At 38.4% G+C, this 13,274-nt stretch overlaps 1 long non-coding RNA gene across 2 annotated transcripts in view; it reads left to right on the top strand.

Moving 5' to 3' along the window:
• Positions 1-13,274, top strand: part of LOC306988863 — a 53,385-nt gene that overhangs the window by 11,323 nt on the left and 28,788 nt on the right. For both annotated transcript variants that reach the window (XR_013795505.1, XR_013795506.1), the window contains exon 3: positions 4,131-4,231. This is a non-coding gene — a long non-coding RNA (uncharacterized lncRNA). The remainder of the gene's footprint in view (positions 1-4,130; positions 4,232-13,274) is intronic.

Below are 13,274 nucleotides of genomic sequence, written 5' to 3'. Positions count from 1 at the left end.
AATTGTTTCTTTCTTTTGGAAATTTTCACTTTGATTTTTAAAACGGTGCAGACTTTTTACATTCACAAACAGCTGTATTACACGCTACATGATACTCATTATTGTTAATTGTATATTGTGTATTTTATGCAGGAAGTTAGTTTGAAAGTAGCTTTGCCAATACTGGTCATAAAGACAAAGTCAGATGTTCCCTCTTGCAATGAGAGTTTGAACGAGGAATGGAGCAAGATGAGAAACATGCACTTTGAGATAAAAAGGTTAATTTGGGTTCTAAATACAATTTTAGGATTTTTGACTAAATTTGAAAGAACCCTTAATGCCAAAAAAGGTTCTATATAAGGAGTGTCTTAAATTATATATAATACTTTCAAGTTAAACGGGTTATTACTGTTTCAAGCTGTTTAATTCATAAAATGTAATTACAATTAAAATTCAATTAAAACAAAATGAATAAATTAAAACCAAATCCCTAACATACTTGGAACCCCTAAAAGGTTCTATATAGAACCTTTTCTTCTAAGAGTGTAGAGAGAGACGGGAAAGTCTGAAATGGGCCACCTGCCTTTGAAATATGAGGTGTGAGGCAGAAAAAGGCAGAAAATGTCAGGAAAGAGAAGATACAGAGACCATAAAAGAGAAAAAGGCATAAAGAAGCGGGGGGGAAACACGACAGGGGAAAAACATGTGCGATTATGAGAGAACAGGAGAGCCAGATCACAGACGACGAGCCCACTCTACATTCAGCCCGAGCAATTAGAGACCCACGACCACAGACGAGAAAGAGAGAAAATTACACTTCCTCATTATTCAAATCACTTCTTAGAAAATGAGGCACGTCGCTCTCCTTCTCTCTCTCCTTATCTCTTTTCTTCCCTCTCTTCTGAGCACGGCGGTGTTTGCGTTCACTCTCTCTTTCTGCGAAGATAAGCCCTCCGGAAAACGCTGTCATTACGTCCCTCCTTTGCTCCCCCCGTGGGGTTAAATGATTCTCCTCGCTCTGTCACTCCACTCGTTTCTTTATCTATCACTTTACCAAACCCAAGTGGGATCGATACCCCTATCGACTGCAGGATGCTCTCTACACACCCGACTTCCTGCGGCAGAGAGGAAGAGGTGGAGGGAGGGAGAGGAGGTGAAGGGCCTTTTCGGTTTGCGTCACTCAATCGCTCCGTTCTTAGAAATTGGACTTGGAAATGAGGCAGCCAGGAATAATAGCTCTCTTTCCCGGTGCAGTGGCGTATTAGTGGAGTTAGACACTGGAGAAAGCTCTGACAGACGGATGAGATGCGTTTTGAGACCGGGTCAGGTTGAAATCAAGAGAGAATCCGGATTGGCGGATTGGATTGAACCGAACCCCTCTATGGCGTGTTTTTGGTCAAATTTCGAAATTTTAAGATGCATACTAAAGCATTTTTCTTTACACCCTTGCAATGCACCATTTCAATTGAAGTCAAAGGTTTGCAGCATTCTCTGTTTAATTGTTTAAACACCCTAGACGTTTGGCTGTCAACATATCATCTGATCCATATTGCAGCTCATTTTGATCGCCAGCATTGTTATTGTTACTAAAACTCGCTTTTAAATTGCAAATAAAATACAATGCAAATATTAGATGAATTTGAACTTAAAAAATCTTAAACAAAAATTTGACATTTTGTTTTGGCAGCTAACTGAAATAAGTTCAAGTCGAAGTACAAAAATAAATGAATAAATAAAACTGGAAAAAATGTAAAGCTAAATATAAAAACGAATAAAAATTACAAAAGAACATAAAAAAATCAATAAAATAATAATACAAAAAAAATCACTGGAAACTGCCCACTTTGTTTATTAATGCTTCACCAGCAAAGTGTAGATTTACAGTTTGATTTCACCGCTTTGTAAAAGAATGCGTTTATGCACAGGCGCCAACTACTGGCCTGGCAGCAGAATACAGCGTTTTTGGTCGTTTTCGCGGATCCATATGAATGGGGATCGTTTTGACAACGTTGTCGTCTGTACGTGAAACCTTTCAAAAAACACAAAGAAAAAAACGTTTTTGTTTTCAGTACATTGTTGTTGTGTAAACGTAGGCCTACCCTTAGTTACCGATAATAACCCTGGTGTAAATCCAGCCAATCAGATTAGATGTTGCGGTTTTGAGAGAACTCTTGCCTTTATTGTTTTTAATATACATAAGGCGGTTTGAAAAGTCAATTTGACGGACTGGTTTGTAAATATTTTTGTAATGCTTGTATGTTGTAATACTAAATGTTTTTAATGTGACATTGACATCACAATAACTTCAGTAGCAAGAGCTTTTTTACTCTTATCAAGCGCTATGTTGAGGCTTTCTGCCTTTTTCTTTTTCTTCTGCAATCTGGTCACCCGGTTTCTGGTCAGCATCTCATGAATTATTCCACCGGACTACACTTGGAATCTCCCGCCTTGCTCGCCAAATCCTCCCTCACGACTTTCCTTCACGTCTAATCCCTATTAGCCTCATTTTCAGCGGAAACATAGCGAAGCGTAATTTTTTTTTACAAAAGTTTTCAGTTAACACTGGGTGTGCCGTCTGAGATATTTTATTGCCCACACGCACAGAAACCAAACAAACTGTCCACAACAGTCTATAAAAGCGTTAACCCCGAGCAGACAAAGAGAAATGGAGTGTGCAGCAGAGAAGAGAGAAATCATAAGCGTCTGGGAGATTTACTCGGTGTGTTTGGTCAGCTCTCTGGCAGTCCTGTTTGATGTGAATCTCCGATCGGGTTTCTTTTCATGTACACACAAATGCAGCTGGCGCACACACTCGTGCATCACTGAAGCTTTGAAGGCAGCAGGTGTGTAGCCCGTCTCTCTCTCTCTCTCTCTCTCTCTCTCTCTCTCTCTCTCTCTGGCAGTCCCGGGGCAGGTCACTGTAAAGGTCAGCATGCCGGTGATGGAAAGGGACAGCAGCGTCTGTTGCCGTGGGGATGCGGATGGGGGGGGATGTTGCCTCCGTTGCCTTGGGGACAGACCAGACACGTTATCAGGTTAATACCACACACTGGAAGCGCGACCTCATCACACACACACACGCGCACGTGCGGCCTTGTCGTGTTGGACTTGTGAATGTCTTCCATGTTTTTACCTCAAAAGCAGTCTTTGTCTGTCTTTACATGGAAAATCTAAAGTGAAAAAGGGGTGTTTAAATGGCACTAATTTTCCAAAAACCTTGTGAGTCTTTCTAAAAAACTTAATTAGACACATTTTACCTGCACAGCACCCAAATGTTTGAGGCTTCAAGGCCCGGGTATACTTCTTTTTCCACGTTCCACAGTTGAGTGCGCAAGCCTTTCAAAGCATACTCCTTTGGCCGTGAGCGCGGAAAGACGCGTTCGGCACGTGCGCATTAACTACTGGACATTTTTTTAAGTGCTCAAGTCACTTGCACATGTGCTGTTGTACGCGCACCGTCTGCACGGTCACAAAAATTGGGCTGCATACAGTGAACTTTGAGTACTTTTGGCTCTATGGCATCTAGAAACTTAACGCACTTCACTGGTTGGTTTAATTTGTCCATCAGAGAATATACATGCATCACAGGAGAGTTATTTTGTCATTTTATTTCTACCTGAAAGTCATAAAAATTGCCACCACAGTGTCATTTCCATCATATCTCAATGATTCTGTGATGCAAATGATATTTGGTGTGTTTTTGGAATAAAAAATGGCCGACTCTGTCAAGTTTCTAAAGCTTGCATAGGCCTACATCCTAATACACACAGTTGAATAATATATTTAAACTTTCTTTCAATAACTTGACGTTATTCTGCAAATAAATAAATTACAGCTTGAATGGAAATGATGCACAAAAAAAAAAAAAATTATTTAATTATTTACATATATCAAGCTCTTCACTGACACTTAAAATGTATTAATTATTTCATTATTATTATTATTATTATTCACATGATTATTTATTTTTTAAGAGCTTTTTATTTTAAGATTTAAAGTCATTATTACCCAACAAGGGTAAAATAACAAGATCCATACATAAAAGGCATTTAAAAAGTAGAGAATATAAAAGATAAAGGCATGTTAAAAAGTTTCCAAGATTGTTTTAAACTGACAGTCATGTAACAAATAAATTTCTTTTTTCTTTTTAGGTGACCGAAGTTGAACGAAACGACCCTTTTTCCGTGTTCCCAGGCTGATGTAATGAGTGCTACTGTGCAAGAACCAGTCGCTGGATGCAACAAAGTTTGAGGTTGGTGCTTTAAATTGCTGAAAAACATTTGATTTAGTTTAAGACTCTTGGTAACAAGTGATTCTTGACCACACCCCAAAGCAGAATAGACAGTTTGCATTCACATCTATTAGCTGTGAGGCTAATATATATGCTAAACATTAGCTTTTAGTAGATGCATTATGCATGCAATTTAAAGTGTTTTTCTTTCCGCATAATGTCCAAACGTACATTTGTTGTGTCCTTCACCTGAACTATACATTTTAAACACGTTCTGCGTTGACTTGCGTTCCTTCAGTAGTCTTCATGTCAAAGCCATGAATGATAATTTGCTACAACCGTCAGTTGCACGCGTTATTAGTGGGCGGGAGATTCTCATTCAAGAGAGCATTTGATTGGACAAAAATCTGAGTAGTGCATGATGATGTCATCAAGATATTTGTTTCCATCCTCTGTGTTTTGGAAACTTTGTTTAAAAAAAAATCTCACTATTTGTAGCACGGAAAGACTCCAGCTTTTCATTTTATCTCTCTCCCTCTCCATGTTGCTCTCATTTCGTTCTTGCTGAAGCTCTCAGAAGCTTTTGCGCTCTGCCATTTTTCTATTTCTCATTCTCGTGCTAACCCCGTCTTCCTCTCCTAATCGTTACGCTCTTTATTTTCTCTCTCTCTCTCTTTCTCACTCTCTCTCTCTAACTCAAATTACACCCATTACGACCCACTCTAGCTCTCCAGCACCTCTCTCTCTCCCTCTCCACACCTCACTGCAGCAAACACACACACACATACACACACACACACTTTCCGTGCAGCTTTTCAAGAAAGGCATCTATTTGTCAGCGTCTGTGCAAAGCTGAGACTGCAGGAGGCCTCCGTTTATAAAACGCAAAGCTATCTGTTATACCGCGCGTGTGTGTGTGTGTGTGTGTGTGTGTGTGTGTGTGTGTGTGTGTGTGTGTGTGTGTGTGTGTGTGAGAACACAGAAGAAAAACAACATATAAACACTAAGAGATTGAAGCTCATCAAACCTGTCAAGAACATGTCCAACTAAGATAAAAATAATATATCACCTTTTCTCGCATTACGGTTATGAGAATTACTATTTTTTGCATTACGGTAATGAGTTGTTGTTGTTTTTTTAACAGCATTTAAGAGTAGAATATAGATTAGCCTCAAAACTAACAAAATAAACTAAACTAAAAAACTAAAACTCATACTTGCCATGAAAATAATGGCAACAAATCGTAATGCTCCTAAAAATACAATTTATTTTCGTTTTTTCTTTGGGGTGATATGCAATCCAGAAATATTCGTCACAGGTATCGTGAGAGGGTTTGTGAGAAATCACCCAAGCTAACTTTGTGTGTTTCAAAGAACAGAGAGGAAACTTTTGAATGTGTGTTTGAGGGAAAGAGAGAGGAAGATTAATTGGGTGAGCGGTGAAAAGCTTTCAGCAGAGTCTGCCTCCATTAAGCCGCGCCGCCGTCCACCAATTAGACGGCAAAAAGAACGTAAAAAAAGGGACGAGAATAATGACAGAGCGAAAGAGCAGAAAGGATCGGCGGTTTCTTTGTCCTGAGTTTAACCGAATTAAACATCAACAATTATATGAGACAGACAGACTGAGTGGCAGACGTCCCGCTGTGGCCACTGCAACAGTAGTAGCAATCACACAAACGCACACTGAATCACAATGACAACGGAAATATTAGCCAGAACACAGAAAAATTTGGATATGTATGGAAGCCAGTTTCTGCCACAAAGTAAAAAAAAAATTGGATATTGCGAATTGTGTTTCTTGTTATTCTGACTTTATATCTCACAATGCATCTTCATATCTCTCAATGTGAGTTAATATCTCACAATTGCAACTGTATTTCTCATAATTGCAAATTATTTCACAATTGACTTTGTCTCGACAATTATGGCTGTTTCTAGTAACTGGTTTTTTTTCGTCCATGATATGACTATATCTTGCAACTTACAATTATTTCTCGCAATTGAGACTACATTTCACAATGTGACTATATCTTGCAGTTGCAACTTTGTATCACGATTGTGACCTTATTTCGTATAATTGTGACTTTATATTTCATCATTTGACTTTATACCTGTCTCACAACTGCGACATTATTTCCGGTAATTGCAACTATATTTCACGAAATTACTTTTTATCAACTTTGTCTCACATTGGGACCTTGTTTCTCAATTTGACTTTATATCATACAATTGCTTTAAGATAAAAACTTTATTTCAGCCAGTTATGACTATATTTTACAATAGTCCCAAGCTCTGACACACACACACACACACACACACACAAACACACACACACACACACAAACACACATGTTTTGTGGGGACTTTCCATAGACATAATGATTTTCATATGATCCCCTTATACTAACCCTACCCCTCAACCTACCCATCACTGAAAACTTTCTGCATTTTTACACTTTCAAAAAAACACTTGTGATTTTTAAGCTGTTTTCCTTATGGGTACCAAAAAATGTCTCCTCAAGGACAATGATTTCGGATATTTCCACCTTTGTAGGGAGATTTTGTTCCCATAATGTAGGGTTTACCAGGACACACACACACACACACACACGGCGCATCAAAGGATCCCAATCTCCAGCAGGACCCCAGTGGCTTCTGAATTTCTTAATTACATTCTTGGTACTGGCTTACGCAAGCGCTCGCACACGCAGTCTCTCAAACTGTGCTCTGTCAGCAAAGGTAACCTCAGCGCTGATCAATACTAAGTCGCTAATTAAACCTCTCTCGCTCCAGCCTCTAGCATTAGCATGAGGAAGTGCTTCATTGAACCGAACGAAGACCGTGCCGTCTCCAACATTACTGAGTCAACGGGGGTCACAAGCATTAATCCTCCAAGGTAAAGGTGCTGCTCTGAGATCAGTTTTTACCCCCATCACCAGAAGAACAGGTGGTTCTGGGTCTGATCTTAATACGCTTTTTTGTATTTATATATAAATATATATTATATAAATATACAAATGTAAATTCCTTTATATTCATATATTTATATATATACAGGCTTGATTCAGCATGACTAAAATGCCATCTAATTTTGGGTGCCAAAAATAACATTTTAGTCAACAAGAAAGTGCAGAATTAATTATATAAATGGAAATGTAATAATTTATATTTATTTGTATAAATTAATATCTTAATTACTATTATTAATTTATGTTATATTAATTATGAAAGTGCAACATTTCGTCTGTGTATATATATATAATATTGTTTATTATATTAATGTTTATACAAATTTATTATATGAACGTCTTAATTGTTTATATAATCTTTTTATTTAATTAAATGTGTGCATCTAAAGGCACACTATGTAATTTTTCGCTGCTAGAGGTCGCTTATTTAAAACAAAGGTGTAGCTTGATGACGCCTTGATTTCAGTTTGAGGGCAGTGGAGCTTTTTTTTATTTTTTTTATTTTTATTTTTTATTATGCCGCAGACGACCTCTTCCGCTTCTTCCTGTCATACATGTGGGGTAACAGTTTAGATACATTTGAGTGTGTTAAAAGTTGTTATAATGCTACTCTGTGCGTTTGCTATGCGGCTACTATAATACACTTGTTACACACGGCGAGCTAGATCGATATTAGGCATGGTAAAACATGGTACTCACGGTAAATCAAGAAAACAAGATTTAAACAATAAGACTGTGTTGAGCTGTATAACAAGTTTTGTATGGATGTTTTCTGTCTATGAATGTTTCCAAACAGTTGCTCACCTGTCTAATAAAACACATAATGGGCCCTATTTTAATGACCTGAAACGCAAGTATCAAACGCGAAACGCAAGTAACTTTGTGGGTGGATCTCTATTATACCGGCGGGATAAATTACTCTTGCGCCCGAATCTAAAATGGGTTGATCTGAAGTAGCTACATTACTCATAGTTGTGGTTTGGGCGTAACGTTCAATAAACCAATCAGAGCGTCTTCTCACATTCCCTCACATTCCCAAGCAGGCGCGCTTGTTCCATGGCTGATTGCTAACGGCGGATTTGCAGGCGTACGCAACTTACATGATGGTGAAGGTGATTTTGGTGAAACTGAATTTTGTTTCCTGGTTCTTGATGGACAAACCACTTTGTCAGGTGTCCATATACCTGTGTGTCTTGCCACTATTGATCAAACAGGTTTGATCCGTCATTACTACAATGTGCCTGAATAATTTGGGTAAATGTGTAAGCTAGATTTATGCCTATTTTTTCACATCTTCATGGACACCACAATGATTTCCATAGTGTGGTAATATTTTTCCTTGTAATTATGTATGGTTTGCAAAAATGGGAACTGCTGCGTCTGTGTAGATGAGAGAAGCAAAGTGTATAGCATCTGAATAACACGCCACTGACATTAGACTAGGTTTTTCCTAGTCTGTGGCGGGATTGTTTTCTGAAACTGCAAAATAGCACCAGGGAACGTTTGCGCCGGAACACGCTTCCTCTTTTCGCTGAACCGCCCCCCGCGAGCGCAAGTTCATTCCCTAATTTACAGACGTGCGTCTGTGGAGGGAAAAGTCCGCTGTGCCTCGGGTGCAAAATAGGAATGATACATGCGTCGGCATACAAAGTCATTTGCACTTGGCTGGGTGCAAGATAGGGCCAATACATTAAAGCATCTTTGGTGTTTCCATGGTTTCTACAAAATAAAACAAAAGCTACAGGCCTTCCTGTAGCTCAAACAGTAGAGCGTTGGAGCTTGCAACGCCAAGGTCATGGGTTCGATTCCCAGGGAAAGCAAGAATTGATAAGACTGTAAATGTGAAGCCTGAAATGCAATGTAAGTCGCTTTGGATAAAAGCATCTGCCAAATGCATAAATGTAAATGTAAATGTATGATGTCATTGATAGGCGACATACGGAAACGGTCCATGGCCTTTAAACATTCTTGGTACACAAATCAACAAAATATATAACATTGTTCTGGTGTTTTTGGATATTTCAATCCAAAAATCTGACATATGTAATGTAACAAATTTTTTATTTTATTTTGTATTTTATGTTTTGTCTAGAAAAGCCTTTCTAGGGACCTGAGATGCAAATTAGCTTTCGCTATACTCACTATGTGCAATACATATTTTCCAGCTTTGACTGGGATCATGTTTTTTTGTACTGTCCCTATACAAATAAACTTATAAATAAAATAAAATATTGTGCCTTTAACAAAATGTAAAAACTATACATTTTCTTATTCAAAAACATTGTTAGTATATTGCGAATGATTCAGCATGTCACAAAATGCTTTTCGTGACAAACTGGGTGGGTTTTGTTCACAAAACTCCTTTTCTGTTATCCACAAAATGAAAGGTTTTGTGGTCATTCAGATGTGTTGATTGAGCTGTGTTGCTTTAGTTCAGCTTTGCTGGGTTTGACTGTGTTGGATTGTGTTTGGTTGGCTCAGCTGTGCTAGGTTATGTTGAAGTTTTGTTTGGTTCATGTGGTTCAGTTGAGGTGGTTCAGCTGTTCAGGGTTGGCTCAGTTGAGGCTAAATATGTTAAAGTGCTATAATAATTAGTAGCTTCATTACTGTCCGTGCGTTTGAATCAGGGTGTCATTCTAGCACGGTGTAAATGAGCTGGGCGCTGATGAACCGGCCTTAATTAGAGACACACACACACACACAAATACTGCACGAGTCACAGCTACAAAATGCTTTAATTAGCATGATAATGATCTGTCATTTAGAAACCCAACCCTCTTAACACACACACTGCGCTGGTATGCTCTTAACGTGTGTGTGTTGTATTCCTTCTTGCCCTCACATGCTCCAGGACTGCACTGCTCACGCTGTTCGCTGGCTTTCCCTTTCCAAGCCCTCATCTTCCTCTGCGTTCTCCATCTGTGAGTCATTCTCGAGAGCATTCTGTCATCTTCTGTACTGCCCAAAGCACTGTGAGAGAGAGAGAGAGAGAGAGAGAGAGAGAGAGAGAGAGAGAGAGAGAGGAGGAGAAGAAGAGAAATGAGAGTAAAGAATTCACTACAGAAGGAAAATTAGAAGAGGTCAAGATATAACATGCATCTTACATGAGCTCCAGTCCTCAAATCTGATTGGTTAATTGGTAAGTCTAAGTATTGTTCACTGACTCTTTCTGAAGGTTACATCGTTATGCCAATAGGTGACGAAAAGTGACCTGACAAAGTCATTGAATCATTCATTCAACATTTCATGATGGCTGCATCTGAAATTGCATAATTCCCTATTATATCGTTGGCCAAAAAAAAAAAAAAAAGAGTAGGCAAAAAGTACCCGGATGACCTACTACTTCCGGAAAGATTCTAAAATGCACATACAACTGATGCTTTACTATCCCATGAGACAGCGGGAGAGGATTTGTGGATGGCAGTGAAGTGACATAACTGACACTGGTAGGTCACATGACAATGATGACATGGCGAATGTTGTATGTACGGATTACATTCATACTACACGCATTCATACTATAAAGAACACACTGTTTTAGTGGTTGCAAAGTAATTACTTATCTAAAATAAATACCTACTCAACAGAGTATGCGATTTCGGACACAGCCACATACTCAGGAAATTAACAAGTGACTGACTTGATGGGTGAGTCATTGAATCATTGACTAAACCAATTTGTTAAAACAACATTAACTTAGGAATTAAGTGAAAAGTGACAGTCTTTATGAGTTAGACATTGATCGTTAGACTAAACTGATTTGTTCAAAACACTGATTCGTTCAGAAACTGAACAAGTGAGTCTTTATGAGTGAGTCATTGAGTCATTAATTTAACCAATTCATTCAAACACAAGTGCCTGACTGGGTCCTAAATCGCATACTCTCTTAAGTAGGTACTTATTTTGAATAAGTGATTACTTCACGACCACTAAAAAAGTATGTTTTATATAGTAGTGCGTGTAGTATGCATCTAATCCGGACGTACTACATTCGTTGTCCTTGTCATGTGATCTACCAATGTCAGTTACACCTCACTACAGGGATTGTAAAGTGTCTGTCTTATGCACACTTCAGAATCATCTGGGTTCTTTTTGCCTACTCTATTATGTATGGAAGCTTGTTTCCGCCAAAGAATAAAACATAAAAAAAAATTTTTTTAGACTTTTTATCTCACAATTGTGAGTTTACATAGCAATTCTGACTTAATTTCTCAGAATTGCGAGATATAAAGTCAGAATTGCGTGAAATAAACTCGTAATTATGTTATAAAGTCGGAATTCTGCGACTTTATATCACACAATTCTGACTTTATATCACACAATTCTGACTTTATAACACATAATTGCGAGTTTATATCTCGCAATTCTGACATCTTTTCTTAGAATTGTGAGATATAAACTCACAATTACGAGTTATAAAGTTCAATTCTAAGGGGAAAAAAAGACTGACTTTTTTTTTTTTTACCTAAGAATAGTTTATATCGCACAATTATGACTTTATAACACACAATTGCAACTTTATATCATGCAATTCTGACTTTATATCTCCAAATTGCGTATTATAAAGTCAGAATTGCAAGATATAAACATGCAATTCTGAGAAAAAAAAGTCAGAATTTCAAGTATATTTCTCGCAATTGCGAGTTTATTTCTCATAATTCTGACTTTATAACATGCAATTGTGACTTTATATCATGCAATTCTGACTTAATAACACACAATTGCGACTTTATATCACGCAATTCTGACTTTATAACCTGCAATTATAAACTGACATTAGCTATATGCGTTTAAAAGTAGCCTATTAAAATTGCACAATGGCATTGCTCAGTTCAACGTGTTGGGAAATCGGGCATTTTGTCCCGCGTCAGCTTTTATTCAAAAGTTAATAACGCGCTCAACATTCAGGTAAATAAGGATTTCCCACTTTCATCTCTGCTTTTATGAGTGAGTCATTGAATCACTGACTAAACCAATTCGTTCAAATCACTGATTATGATAATACGTTATATATTTGTTTAACTTAATCTTAACTTGGACAATCTTGATTCAGAGCCTGTGAGAATCCATTTATATGGATCTACTCGTCATTTATTAAGATGCCGTCTGCCCCCAAAACCTTAATTTCTTTCAACTGTCTCAATGGCCACATTTCAAGAATATATGATTAACGATTAATAATTGATCCAATTAAAAACAGAATTTTTAAACAACACAGAATTCCTCTAAATAATTTATGCAACATATCAAGATTGTCAGGGAAAAAAGGTTTCAACAAATACCCGAATGTCCTGATGTATTCGACGTCAGCGCGGTGCGGTGCGTGTTGACGTCAGGGATGACCTTGTTATATGTCCTGTGTGTTTTTTCTTCAAGTTGTTATTCCCATGTGCCGAGGAGACATTGATGTGTTGTTTGTTAAAGCACTCAACATACTTGTTTAAGCGCTCAGGTGTATGTGCCAGTAGATTTTCCCGCAGCGGCCGGGTAGTCTCGGGAGATCTTTAAAACTTGAAAAGGAAACCATCTTTATAAGACTATTTTGGCTTTAAAAAAATGTATTTGGAATCTTAAAAAAAACGAATTTTTAGGGTATGAGTCTGTATGAAAGGTCCGATTAAAATATGAGCGTTTTAGCTCTGCTAGATGAAATGAGCAAGAGGCAAGACACGTCTGTACTTGTCTAACATTAACAGACTGCTCTGTCTCTGCTGGTGTTCTCGACTATCTGCTCCTGTTTTCGCATTCAGCAGACTCGTGTTCTGCGGCTCACGGTGGGAAGCGTGCCAGGGAAAAATCTCAGTACGACCACTAACGGAGGATGACAACAACGCTCCTCTTTTTTCCCCCCCGCATTTCATGCCTCATTCCCGGCCCGCTCTCATCTTTTCCTCTGCGTTACGTCAGCCTTGTTCTGCTATGTCTGATCCTGGCACATAGTGTGTGTGTGTGTGTGTGTGTGTGCTCGTGTGTGTAGAGAGGTGCAGCGGGCACTGGGAGGGCATCAAAGACTGTCAGAGCGAATCAAAGACCCTGCCAACCTTGGCAAGCCAGGCGCGCACACACACACACACACACACACTCTCTCTTTCACTT

The sequence above is a fragment of the Phoxinus phoxinus genome, assembly GCF_949152265.1.
Source record: "Phoxinus phoxinus genome assembly, chromosome: 20".
In the NCBI taxonomy this organism is placed as follows: Eukaryota; Metazoa; Chordata; class Actinopteri; order Cypriniformes; family Leuciscidae; genus Phoxinus; species Phoxinus phoxinus.
Note: the sequence above shows the minus strand (reverse complement) of the source record. Positions and strands in the feature narration are given on the sequence as shown.